The sequence below is a fragment of the Melanerpes formicivorus genome, unplaced genomic scaffold (genome assembly GCF_026170545.1).
Source record: "Melanerpes formicivorus ecotype bairdi unplaced genomic scaffold, bMelFor1.0.p_v2 SCAF_117, whole genome shotgun sequence".
NCBI classification, from domain to species: Eukaryota; Metazoa; Chordata; class Aves; order Piciformes; family Picidae; genus Melanerpes; species Melanerpes formicivorus.
In genome coordinates, this window is record NW_027142469.1 from 1,232,890 (window position 1) to 1,243,391 (window position 10,502).

At 58.2% G+C, this 10,502-nt stretch overlaps 1 long non-coding RNA gene across 1 annotated transcript; it reads left to right on the forward strand.

Annotated features, from left to right (window-relative positions):
• Positions 1-2,387: 2,387 nt before the first annotated feature.
• Positions 2,388-5,668, forward strand: LOC137456143 (uncharacterized). Its single transcript, XR_010990964.1, has 4 exons — positions 2,388-2,463; positions 3,008-3,181; positions 3,426-3,585; positions 5,046-5,668. It is a non-coding gene; the product is annotated as an uncharacterized lncRNA (long non-coding RNA).
• Positions 5,669-10,502: the final 4,834 nt, after the last annotated feature.

Here is a 10,502-nt window from a genome sequence, read left to right on the forward strand (position 1 = left end):
ACACGATGATCTTGAAGGTCTCTTCCAACCTGGTCCGGTCCATTCCATTCCATCACCATCTAATCAACTAAACCACGGCACTGAGTGCCTCATCCAGTCTCTTTCTAAACACTTCCAGTGATGGTGACTCCACCACCTCCCTGGGCAGCACATTCCAAAGGCCAATCTCTCTTTCAACCTGCTCTATTCTATTCTATGAAGACCTTCTTCCTAACATCCAGGTTTAATTGGTGAGAGCAACAGACTTGGTTGCTGCCACCCGCTGCTAAGGGGTCTGAGTGGCCCCCTAATGGGGTTTGGAGGCAGGTAAAGGTTTCTTTTGGCATGTGAAGGGGTTTTGTGGGCATCTAGAAGGGGTGTGGAGCCCCCTGAAAGGGTCTGGGATAGTGTCAGGGGGTTCTGGGCTGGTCTACCAGCGGGTCTGGGGACATTAGAAGCGTCTGGGGGTACCTAAAACGGATCTGGGCGTATCAGATGGGGGGTTTGGGTGCATCCAAAGGGGTTTTGTGGGCATCTAAGTTGGGGAGTCTGGGGGGGTCCTGAAGGAGTTGGGGGGTTCTCCTCAAGCTATGAGCAGACACACAGACAGTTGTTAACGGACTTTCTTTGATCATTCCAGGACTGGTGTGCTGGGACTGGCAGGATCTTCCTGAGCTGTCCACGTACAGTTTCTGTCGACACTCTTCAGCTCGTACATCCGGTTTGCTGACAGAGGGTGTGGGGTTTGTGGGGCCCGGCAGCGAGACTTTTCCAAAGAGGAGCTCTTCAGGGCAGCTCCAAGGTTAGGTTTGGATTCTCCTGGAGTCTCACACAGAACGAGTCTCACGATTCCAGTGGTCTCATTTCATAGCTGCATTTTCTTCTCTCTGCCTAGGTGACAGGACGACCTCACTAATGAAGAGAGATAGCCTGAGCTCTGCAGGAACCTTGAACCCAAGCAGCCAGTGCCTTCTGTGAGTACAAGCTGTCCTTGCTCAACGTGGAACTAGTTGAGAGCTGAAGCCAGACCACGCCATAATTCCCTCAGCTTCCTCTTCTGCAGATTAAACAGTCCCAGTTCCTTCAGCCACTCCTCGTAAGGCTTGTTATCCAGGCCCCTCACCAGCTTTGTGGCCCTTCTCTGGACTCACTCTCTCACAAGGGGTGTCCTGGGGAACACCACTTGTGCCCGGCCGGCCACCGGCTGGGTTTAACTCTGTTCCCCACCGCTCTTGGGGGCCAGCCATCCATCCTGTTCTGCTGTCCAGCAGTCCCTTTGAAAAAAAATCCATCTGAAAAAAGAAGTAGCAGAGAAGGAAAGCTGAAGCTGCAAGGATTGCAGTCCCCTCAGTTCTGGTTGTAGCCAGGTGGGGGTTGGTCTCTTCTCCCAGGCAAGCAGCACCAGAACAAGAGGACACAGTCTCAAGCTGTGCCAGGGGAGGTTTAGGCTGGATGTTAGGAAGAAGGTCTTCATAGAATAGAATAGAGCAGGTTGAAAGAGAGATTGGCCTTTGGAATGTGCTGCTCAGGGAGGTGGTGCCCAGGGAGTCACCATCACTGGAAGTGTTTAGAAAGAGACTGGATGAGGCACTCAGTGCCGTGGTTTAGTTGATTAGATGGTGTTGGAATGGAATGGAACGGAATAGAATAGAATAGACCAGACCGAGTTGGAAGAGACCTTCAAGATCATCGTGTCCAACCTATCATCCAACACCACCTAATCAACTAAACCAAGCAACCAGGCACCCTATCCAGTCTCCTCCTGAACACCTCCAAAGATGGTGACTCCACCACCACCCTGGGCAGCCCATTCCAATGGGCCATCACTCTCTCTGTGCAGAACCTCTTCCTAACCTCTAGCCTAAACCTCCCCTGGTGCAGCCTGAGACTGTGTCCTCTTGCTGGGCCTGGTGATGATCAAAGTTCTTTTCCAAGCTGCTTACTCCTGTTTGGTTTTATTCTCCTGCATGAATTGTCAGTTCAAAGCACTCGAGAGAAATGGTGTGATGGCTGTGCTGCCAAGCATCAGACTGGGGACCGAAAGACAACCTCCTGTGTATCGATGTACCGGGATATTCCAGGAACCTCTGTGCTGCCACAGACCTGGACTTAAACTCGTTCCAGATGCCGCGGTGTGTTCCGCATGACAATCGCACTCGGCACGTGAAGAGTGGCCAAGAGACTTCCCTTGTTACCTTTGTGGAAGGCTTTTGTGTGTCCCCCGGCCCCGGGGGCCGTGTTCCTCTCGGGCAGGCTGCGGACGAGGCTGCCCTCGGCAGCAGGCGTGCCGCAAGCGGAGCGGCGAAGCTGTGTTCCTGGCAGTTCTCTCTCCGCCTGGATCAGGACGAAGGTGCCGGCCGACAAGGACTTGCACTGACACAGGGCCAGAGAGCTGAGAGCACCAAAGGGTTTAATTGGTGAGAGCAACAGACTTGGTTGCTGCCACCCGCTGCTAAGTGGCCCCCACGTGGGGTTTGGAGGCAGGTAAAGGTTTCTTTTGGCGTGTGAAGGGGTTTTGTGGGCATCTAGAAGGGGTGTGGAGCCCCCTGAAAGGGTCTGGGATAGTGTCAGGGGGTTCTGGGCTGGTCCACCAGCGGGTCTGGGGACATTGGAAGCATCTGGGGGTACCTAAAGTGGAGCTGGGTGTTTCAGATGGGGGGTTTGGGTGCAACCAAAGGGGTTTTGTGGGCATCTAAGTTGGAGAATCTGTGGGGGTCCTGAAGGAGTTGGGGGGTTCTCAGTGAGGTTTTGGAGTCTCTATGGAGTCCCTGTTGTATCTTGGGTCTGCTGTGGGATTGGTAGTGACTGGGTGCTCCGGTTTTGGTGGCTCCAGGGCAGCAGGTACCCACAGGGCTGTGCCTTGCTTTATGTTCCCCAGCTGTGGGCCAAGCAGGAGCCCCAGGGGAAGGGAATTTCAGCATGTGGCGGGTGATAGTGGAGGCGACTTCCTGACAAAATGGCTTTGGGGGTTTGGTTAGGTCTTGTTTTTATGGTTGACTCACTCTTGCTTTCTTTCCTTTTTTTTCAGGGAGCTTAACTGCTTTGCCTGAGGACCAGTTGCAGATTTGTATTCGGCCTCAGCCACAAGCCCTGACACGGAGCGGGGTGCTTTGGTGTCAGAATGTGGAGCTGTTGGAAACCCAATTGCTCACTGAAAAAAAGAAAAGGAATAATTTGTCATAAAAAAATCCCCACAGTTCCTGTAAGCTTTCGAGTTCCTACTTAATAATATAAAGCAGTTTGTGGTTTGGTTGGTTTGGTTTTTTTCTTGTTGTGCTGCAAAGATTTTGATAGGAATTTCTAGGTATTAACTACAGCCAGAGCAAGCCTCTACTTGCCCTGGGAACGCAGTGAAAACCTTTTGGGAATTGGTTCTGCTCTGTTACTCCTCAAGCTATGAGCAGACACACAGGCAGTTGTTAACAGAGTTTCTTTGTGCATTCCAGGTCCGGTGTGTTCAGACCGGCAGGATCTTCCTGGGCCATCCGATTACGGTTTCCGTGGACACTTTTCAGCCCTTACATCCGGTTTGCCGACAGAGGACGTTGGTTTGTGGGCCCTGGCAGCGACAGTTTTCCAAAGAGGAGCTCTAAGGCCAGCTGCAAGGTTAGGTTTGGATTCTCCTGGGGTGCCTGTGCTTGAAAGCCCCCCAGAGGCCGTGCAGAGTGGTGCTCGCAGTAGCTCTGTGCAAGTCTGCCGTGGGCTCAGGAGGCCAGTATCTAGAGAGAGGGAAGGACAGAGACACTTCTAAGACAGTTTTAAAGAAATAATTATGAGAAGAGGCAAATTAATTCTGGGGACTCATGTGATATATCTGTTTAAGAGAAAAAAAAATGAAGGAGGTTTCTGACCATAACCAGGCTGACAAAGCACAGTAATGTGGTTTCCTATGGGATTCAACTCCTCCTGCATTGCACAGGACACTTCAACAGCTGTCCCGACAAGCTCTAAGTAATGAACTTAATCCACCCTGTGCGAGCAATGGGGCAAAAGATTACAAAATCCATGTATGCAGTTGAGATGTGTTACGTTGGGACGCCCAGGATACAGCTCATCAAGCTCTCCTAGTGTTTAGACGCAAGATGGAAGAAGGAAGGGGGAAGACAGAGCAGAAGGTCTATTTAAATATGAAACTCCTAGGCTGAAAGAAAAGAAAAACATTTTAAAGAGCACTCAGTGAGACTCTGTCACCAGCATAGCTAATCACAGAATCACTGAGTGTTAGGGGTTGGAAGGGACCCCAAAATAGCATCCGGTCCAACCCCTGTGCCAGTGCAGGATCACCTGGGGCGGGTTTTGAATGTCTCCAGAGACTCCACTAACTCTCTGGGCAGCCTGCTCCAGGGCTCTGGCACACACAGTGAAAAGGTTTTCCCTTCTGTTCCTGTGGAACTTCCTCCTTTTATTCGTCGGACGCAGCGAAGCCGCTGGGTCGTGTTGCTGCGGCAAGGTGACCCACCCTGTAGTTCAGGGCCTGGGTCTGTGCCTTCATGGCAGCCTGTTCCCTTGGCACCCTGTCAGCTTAACAGCCCTGTGCTCGGGGTCTGTGTGACGAGTTGTGGAGCCCTCCATCCCCCTTCTGTCCCCAGCAGCAGCCCAAGGTCCCTGGAAGCAGGGCTGGGGAGGCTGCTTTAGGCAGCTAACAGGAACCAACCTTGCCTGGCCCTTAGGGGGCTGAGGTCAGTCCCTGGGCTCCTGAAGAGGTGGTGTTGCGCTGCTGCCAGGAGGGCCGGCCCGTAGGTGGGGCACGGGCCAGAGCCTGTGGCTCTCTGTGGGGCTTTTTGGGAGTGCTGCTGAGGCCTCACTCTGTCCTGTTGGCATCCTGTGTCAGGGTAGCCAGATCCTAGGCCTGATGTCTATCGTTAGCTCAATCGCAGAATTTGCTCGTCTGCTGTTCCTGTCCGTAAATTTTTGCCAGTGCTTCTGTAATAAAAAGGTTTTTATTTCTCCTGTAACTTGCAAGCTGGTGACCTCCTTAGGAGCACCACTGTGTTGTTCACAAAGTTCTTTGCTGTTGCAAAGCTGGGAGAAGTGTGAGGTTCAGCTGATGAAGTTTCTCTCTTTAGGGGTGTCTGCTCAGCCGTCCTCTTCCTGGATCTCGGAGCTTTGTCTCTCCCTGTTTGCGGTGCCCCGACAAGGACTTGTGCCGACACATCCTCGGGAAGCTGAAACCACCAAAGGGTTTAATGGGTGAGAGCAAAGCTCAGCTGTGTGCTGAAGCTGCAAACCTTGCCCAGAAGGCTGTCCCCGGCTCGGGTTGATAAAAAGAACAGGAGCGTAGCCGCTCGGCTGTCTTTCCTTCTGTGATGCCACAGCGGGGTGGGCGAGGATACAGCAGAGGAGCAGTGAGGGAGGGGTGAGGGCAGCCTCCCACAAAGGCTGCTTGCAGACCTGAAATGCCAAATGTTTGAAATGCCAGGACGTTCTTGGAGGGGAGGGAAAGCCCCGGGCAAGTGTAAGAGTGAGTGTGAGGTGTTCCAGCAGAGGAACAGCGGTGCTGCTTATTGAGAGATTGCAGAAGGGCAGTGATTTGTGTGCAGAAAGGCCTTGACGTGACCCCCCTCTGTTCTGTAGAAAGGCTTCTAGAGGAGAAAAGCACATCCTGAGCAGAGCCACGGGGGGGTGTGGGGTGTGGTTTGAAGCAGAAATAGCAACTGTCTCTCAATTAAAACAGTGGATTGTCTTTCGTGTGTGTGTGTGGTGTGCTGTTTTTTCATTGACTGGAAAAAGCTCTGCAGGGAGACCAGCTGATCTGCTCCCGAGGCACAGCAGCACCGGACCTGCTGAGCGCTGGGGGCCTGTTAAGGAGGGTCTGCTGTCATCTGAAGTGGGCTTGGGGGTATGAAAGGGGAATTTGGGGGCATGTGAAGGGTTCTGGGAGCATCTAGAGGTGTCTGGGGACCTCTGGAGGGGCTCCTGGGTCATGTCTGGAGGGTCACGGAGGAGTGGGGGGGTCTGTGCCTCAGTGTGGTTTCGGGGTCTCTGTGTCAGGTCCCCACAGCGTGTGGGTTGCTGTGTGGCACTGCTGGAGTCTCGGTGTCCCTAGCGCCCCTGGCTCTTCTGCTCACTGCTCCCACCTTGTGGGCACGGCCAGGTACTGCTTGCTGTCGCCTGCTGCCAAGGGTGTGAGTGGCCTCTGCAGGGAGGCGCAGAGAGGTATTCTGGGGCGTCTAGAGGGGCTTTGTGGGCATCGAGAGGTGTCTGGCGGCCTCTGGAGGGTCTCCGGGGGGGTCTCTGGAGGGTCCTGAAGCAGCTGAGGGGGCGGGGAGTGGTGGTGTTGTGTTAGAGGTCTCGGGGGGGTTCCAGGGTTTGGGGTCCCGCAGGATTGGGGTGGTCTCACCCCGGTATTGGGTGTCCTGCAGTCCCAGGGTCCCCCAGCCACATCTCCCCCGGCATCTCAAGGCGAGCTGCGAGCACCTCAAGGGCCTTAGAGGGTGAGAAAGGAGGGCTGGGGGCATGTAGACGGAAGTGAGGGCACCAAGACGGCACCGTCCTCCCCGTGACAGCGCCTGCCCTTCCCAAGATGGCGCCGCCCTACCCGTGACAGCGCCTGCCCTTCCCAAGATGGCGTCGATCTCCCCGTGACAGCGCCTGCCCTTTCCAAGATGGCGTCGCCCTCCCCGTGACAGCGCCTGCCCTTCCCAAGATGGCGCCGCCCTCGCCCCGTCGGCTCCGACCTAGCCAGCGTAATCCTCGTCCCCTCTGCTTTCTCCGCTCCGCATCAGCGAGCTCAGTGTGGACTCTGCTGCTCTCTGGAGTTGCTCTGTGCCTGCTGCAGGACTCTGCTATGGGTTTGAGGGTGGGCGGCAGCGAGGGGGGGGCCGAGAAACACCAGCGGCGGGGGGGGGGGGGTGGGTGTCGATTTGCCGCGGTCGGGAGCAGTCTACTCCCAGTTCACGAGCTGTTCTCCTGTCTCTCCCAGCTCTTGCAGGCTGACCCCAATGCCCTCAGACTCGCCCAGCGATCCCAGGGTGAACCCGGCAGCACCCAGACTCGCCCAGCGATCCCAGGGCGAACCCAGCAGCACCCAGACTCGCCCAGCGATCGTCACGTGATTAGGGGCCGCGCAAAGGAGGGGCGGGGAGCAGAGAAAGCGGCGGCGGCGCCCAGCCTCCAGCCACGCCCGCTGGAACATGCTTTCCAATTAGTACGCTACCTCTTAGGTTTCCAACCTGGGTATTCAAAGAACGCCGAGGAAAGTGGGGGCAGGTGCTTTTGCCAGGCAGCCTCCAATGAGCAGGCCCGGGGCAACGAGGAGGTGGCAGCAGCCAGCACATGCAGGCATTTCCTGGGGCTCAGTGAATGTTTAGAGCTCAGGGGCTCAGCCTGTGCTTCCGCTTCCTTTTCTTCAGCACAGGAGTTCGGTTTGGCTGTCCAGAGCCTTGCTCTGCACCCGAATGCCGTACCGAGCGTGAGGGAAAGATGAAGCAACACCCACGTAGGCACCCAGGGAAAAAGCGGAGGTTGTCTTAGGAGCCGGTTTGAGACAAAATTCACCCAACTCCTTCTGCGGTGGTGTACGGGAAAGAGTCGGTAGGGGAAGCCGCAGGACAGCCTGCAGCAAAGCTCAGGACTTGTTCCCTCGCCTCTGCCTTCTGCACGTCTCCTCGTCGGCCGCCTGTGAGCGAGACGCTTCACCAGCTGGCTTGTTTGAAATCAGCAAAGTTATGGCATGGAAGTTATCTGGTAGGAGTCGTTGCTAAACAGATGCAGTTGAAGCTTTGTATCTTCCGTTCTCTCTACTAGTTATTCTAATCTTGCCCTGTTGGTTTAGCCCATCAGTTTTCATGTTCTCTTCATCTATGAATAGCAGAAGAAAGGGCCCCTTGATTCCAGTATTTCTTGCTGTAGTTCAGAGGTAGAGTTGGCTTTCCCTCTGACCTTTTATACTTTTACTTTGTGTTAAGTGGAACCCAAAACTGAATAGGATACTTTGTGTAAAGCTTGAGCAGCCCTTAACTTTCGAATTATTATACCGCATGCACTACTGCTTTGCAACATTCACAGGACTGTGGTGGTGTCAGATAGTTCACTTGCATTTAGTTCCTCAGGGCCCAGGCCTTCCTTTGGGCTGATGGTCTTGGCCAAAGCTGCAATGTTCAGTCCTTGCTGTGAAAGGCAGGAGGTGCTGGCTGGGCAGTTTGCTTTATTTTGTGCCTTTTTGGGGGCGACTCAAAGGGAGTGGGGGGCTTGTGGGTGGGCTGGTTCTGCCACGTGGGGCAGGGGGCTGCTGCAGCAGAGGAGCAGGTGAGCGAGGGCTGGGGGCCCCCCCCTAAAGTGCTGAAAATTCTCCGAGGGGACCACACTATCTTTAAAAGTGTAAGTACTGGGGTGAGGCGAGGCGGAGGCAAACCTCTGGTTTGCAGCTGGAGAGGGAGGGCTTGGAGTGACTGGTGCGTAAGAAAGCTTTGGAAACGACCCCTGTCTGCCCTCTCTGCTTCTAAAAGGCTTTTAGCATTGGAAAATAAAAGCCAGGTGGGGGCCCGGCTGCTGCCCACGCCCAGGGAGGTGCTCAGTGCTGCCACCCGGTGTGTAACGGCCGGCAGTGCAGCCGTGCCGCGGCGTGTGCCGCCCCGTGGGAGCTCAATGCTGCCACCCTGTGTGTAACGGCCGGCAGTGCAGCCGTGCCGCGGCGTGTGCCGCCCCGGGGGAGCTCAATGTTGCCATCCGGTGTGTAACGGCCGGCAGTGCTGGCGGAACGAACGTTTTTCTGACAGCTCTTGGAGGAACGTTTCTGTACAGGTGTTCCCCAGGGCTCCTCAGCTGCTCAGAACTCAACGTGTTGTCTTGGAGGGGATTAAAACCCATGGAACGCTGAGCGTGAGGTCACAACGCAGGCACCGCCCCCCCCCAGCGTGGCACCGCCCCCCCCAGCGTGGCACCGCCCCCCCCAGCGTGGCACCGCCCCCCCCAGCGTGGCACCGCCCCCCCAGCGTGGCACCGCCCCCCCAGCGTGGCACCGCCCCCCCAGCGTGGCACCGCCCCCCCCAGCGTGGCACCGCCCCCCCAGCGTGGCACCGCCCCCCCCAGCGTGGCACCGCCCCCCCCAGCGTGGCACCGCCCCCCCCAGCGTGGCACCGCCCCCCCCAGCGTGGCACCGCCCCCCCCAGCGTGGCACCGCCCCCCCCAGCGTGGCACCGCCCCCCCCAGCGTGGCACCGCCCCCCCCAGCGTGGCACCGCCCCCCCCAGCGTGGCACCGCCCCCCCCAGCGTGGCACCGCCCCCCCCAGCGTGGCACCGCCCCCCCAGCGTGGCACCGCCCCCCCAGCGTGGCACCGCCCCCCCCAGCGTGGCACCGCCCCCCCAGCGTGGCACCGCCCCCCCCAGCGTGGCACCGCCCCCCCCCAGCGTGGCACCGCCCCCCCCAGCGTGGCACCGCCCCCCCCAGCGTGGCACCGCCCCCCCCAGCGTGGCACCGCCCCCCCCAGCGTGGCACCGCCCCCCCCAGCGTGGCACCGCCCCCCCCCAGCGTGGCACCGCCCTCAACAACATGGCGCCAGATGCTTAAAGTGGCTCAGTGCAGGGTTGTGGCTGCTAGAGGTTGGAGCTCTTCTGCTGTGTCCCAGGTCAGTGCCAGTCTCTGCTGCTTTGGGGGGTTTCTCTATAGCAGCCGCTGGAGCTGCGCGGGGCTTGGGGGGGTGGCCAGCGGCGGGGCAGCGCGGGGCTTTGGGGGGGGGGGGAGGGGGGCGTGTCCGGGCTTGGCCGGCGGGGCTCTGCGGGGGTGGCGGCTGCTGCCTCAACCGTACCCAGAGGCCCCGTGGGAGCTCAATGCTGCCACCCTGTGTGTAATGGCCGGCAGTGCAGCCGTGCCGCGGCGTGTGCCGCCCCGGGGGAGCTCAATGCTGCCACCCGGTGTGTAACGGCCGGCAGTGCAGCCGTGCCGCGGCGTGTGCCGCCCCGGGGGAGCTCAATGCTGCCACCCGGTGTGTAATGGCCGGCAGTGCAGCCGTGCCGCGGCGTATACCGCCCCGGGGGAGCTCAGTGCTCAACCCTGTGTGTAATGGCCGGCAGTGCAGCCGTGCCGCGGCGTATACCGCCCCGTGGGAGGTCAGTGCTCAACCCGGTGTGTAATGGCCGGCAGTGCAGCCGTGCCGCGGCGTGTGCCGCCCTGGGTGAGCTAATTTCTGCAGCCTAACTGCGCTGAATGCTCGAAAATTCTTAGGGGAAGAGCGGAGGGCGGAGAGCTTGACTCGAGCGTCGCTATGGATCCGGCGCCTGCGCCCTAGCCCGGCTCTGCTCGCGCCAGGGGGGCAGCGTCCCGGTGGTCGCTATGGATCCGGCGCCTGCGCCGCAGCGGGTCCGGTCCCGGTGTCGCTGCCGGCCCGGGACTCCCAGGTGTGTTCCTTCCGGCGTCTGAAGGTGGTCTGGGGCCATCGGCAGGGCTTTTGGGGGTGACGGAGGAGGTCTTGGGGACACCTAAAAGGGTCTGGGGATACGTAAAGTTCTCGTGGGGCCATCGGAAAGGGTCAAGGGTCGTGGGGAGGCAGCTGGGCACCTCCGACGGACCCTTTGGGAGGTCTCTG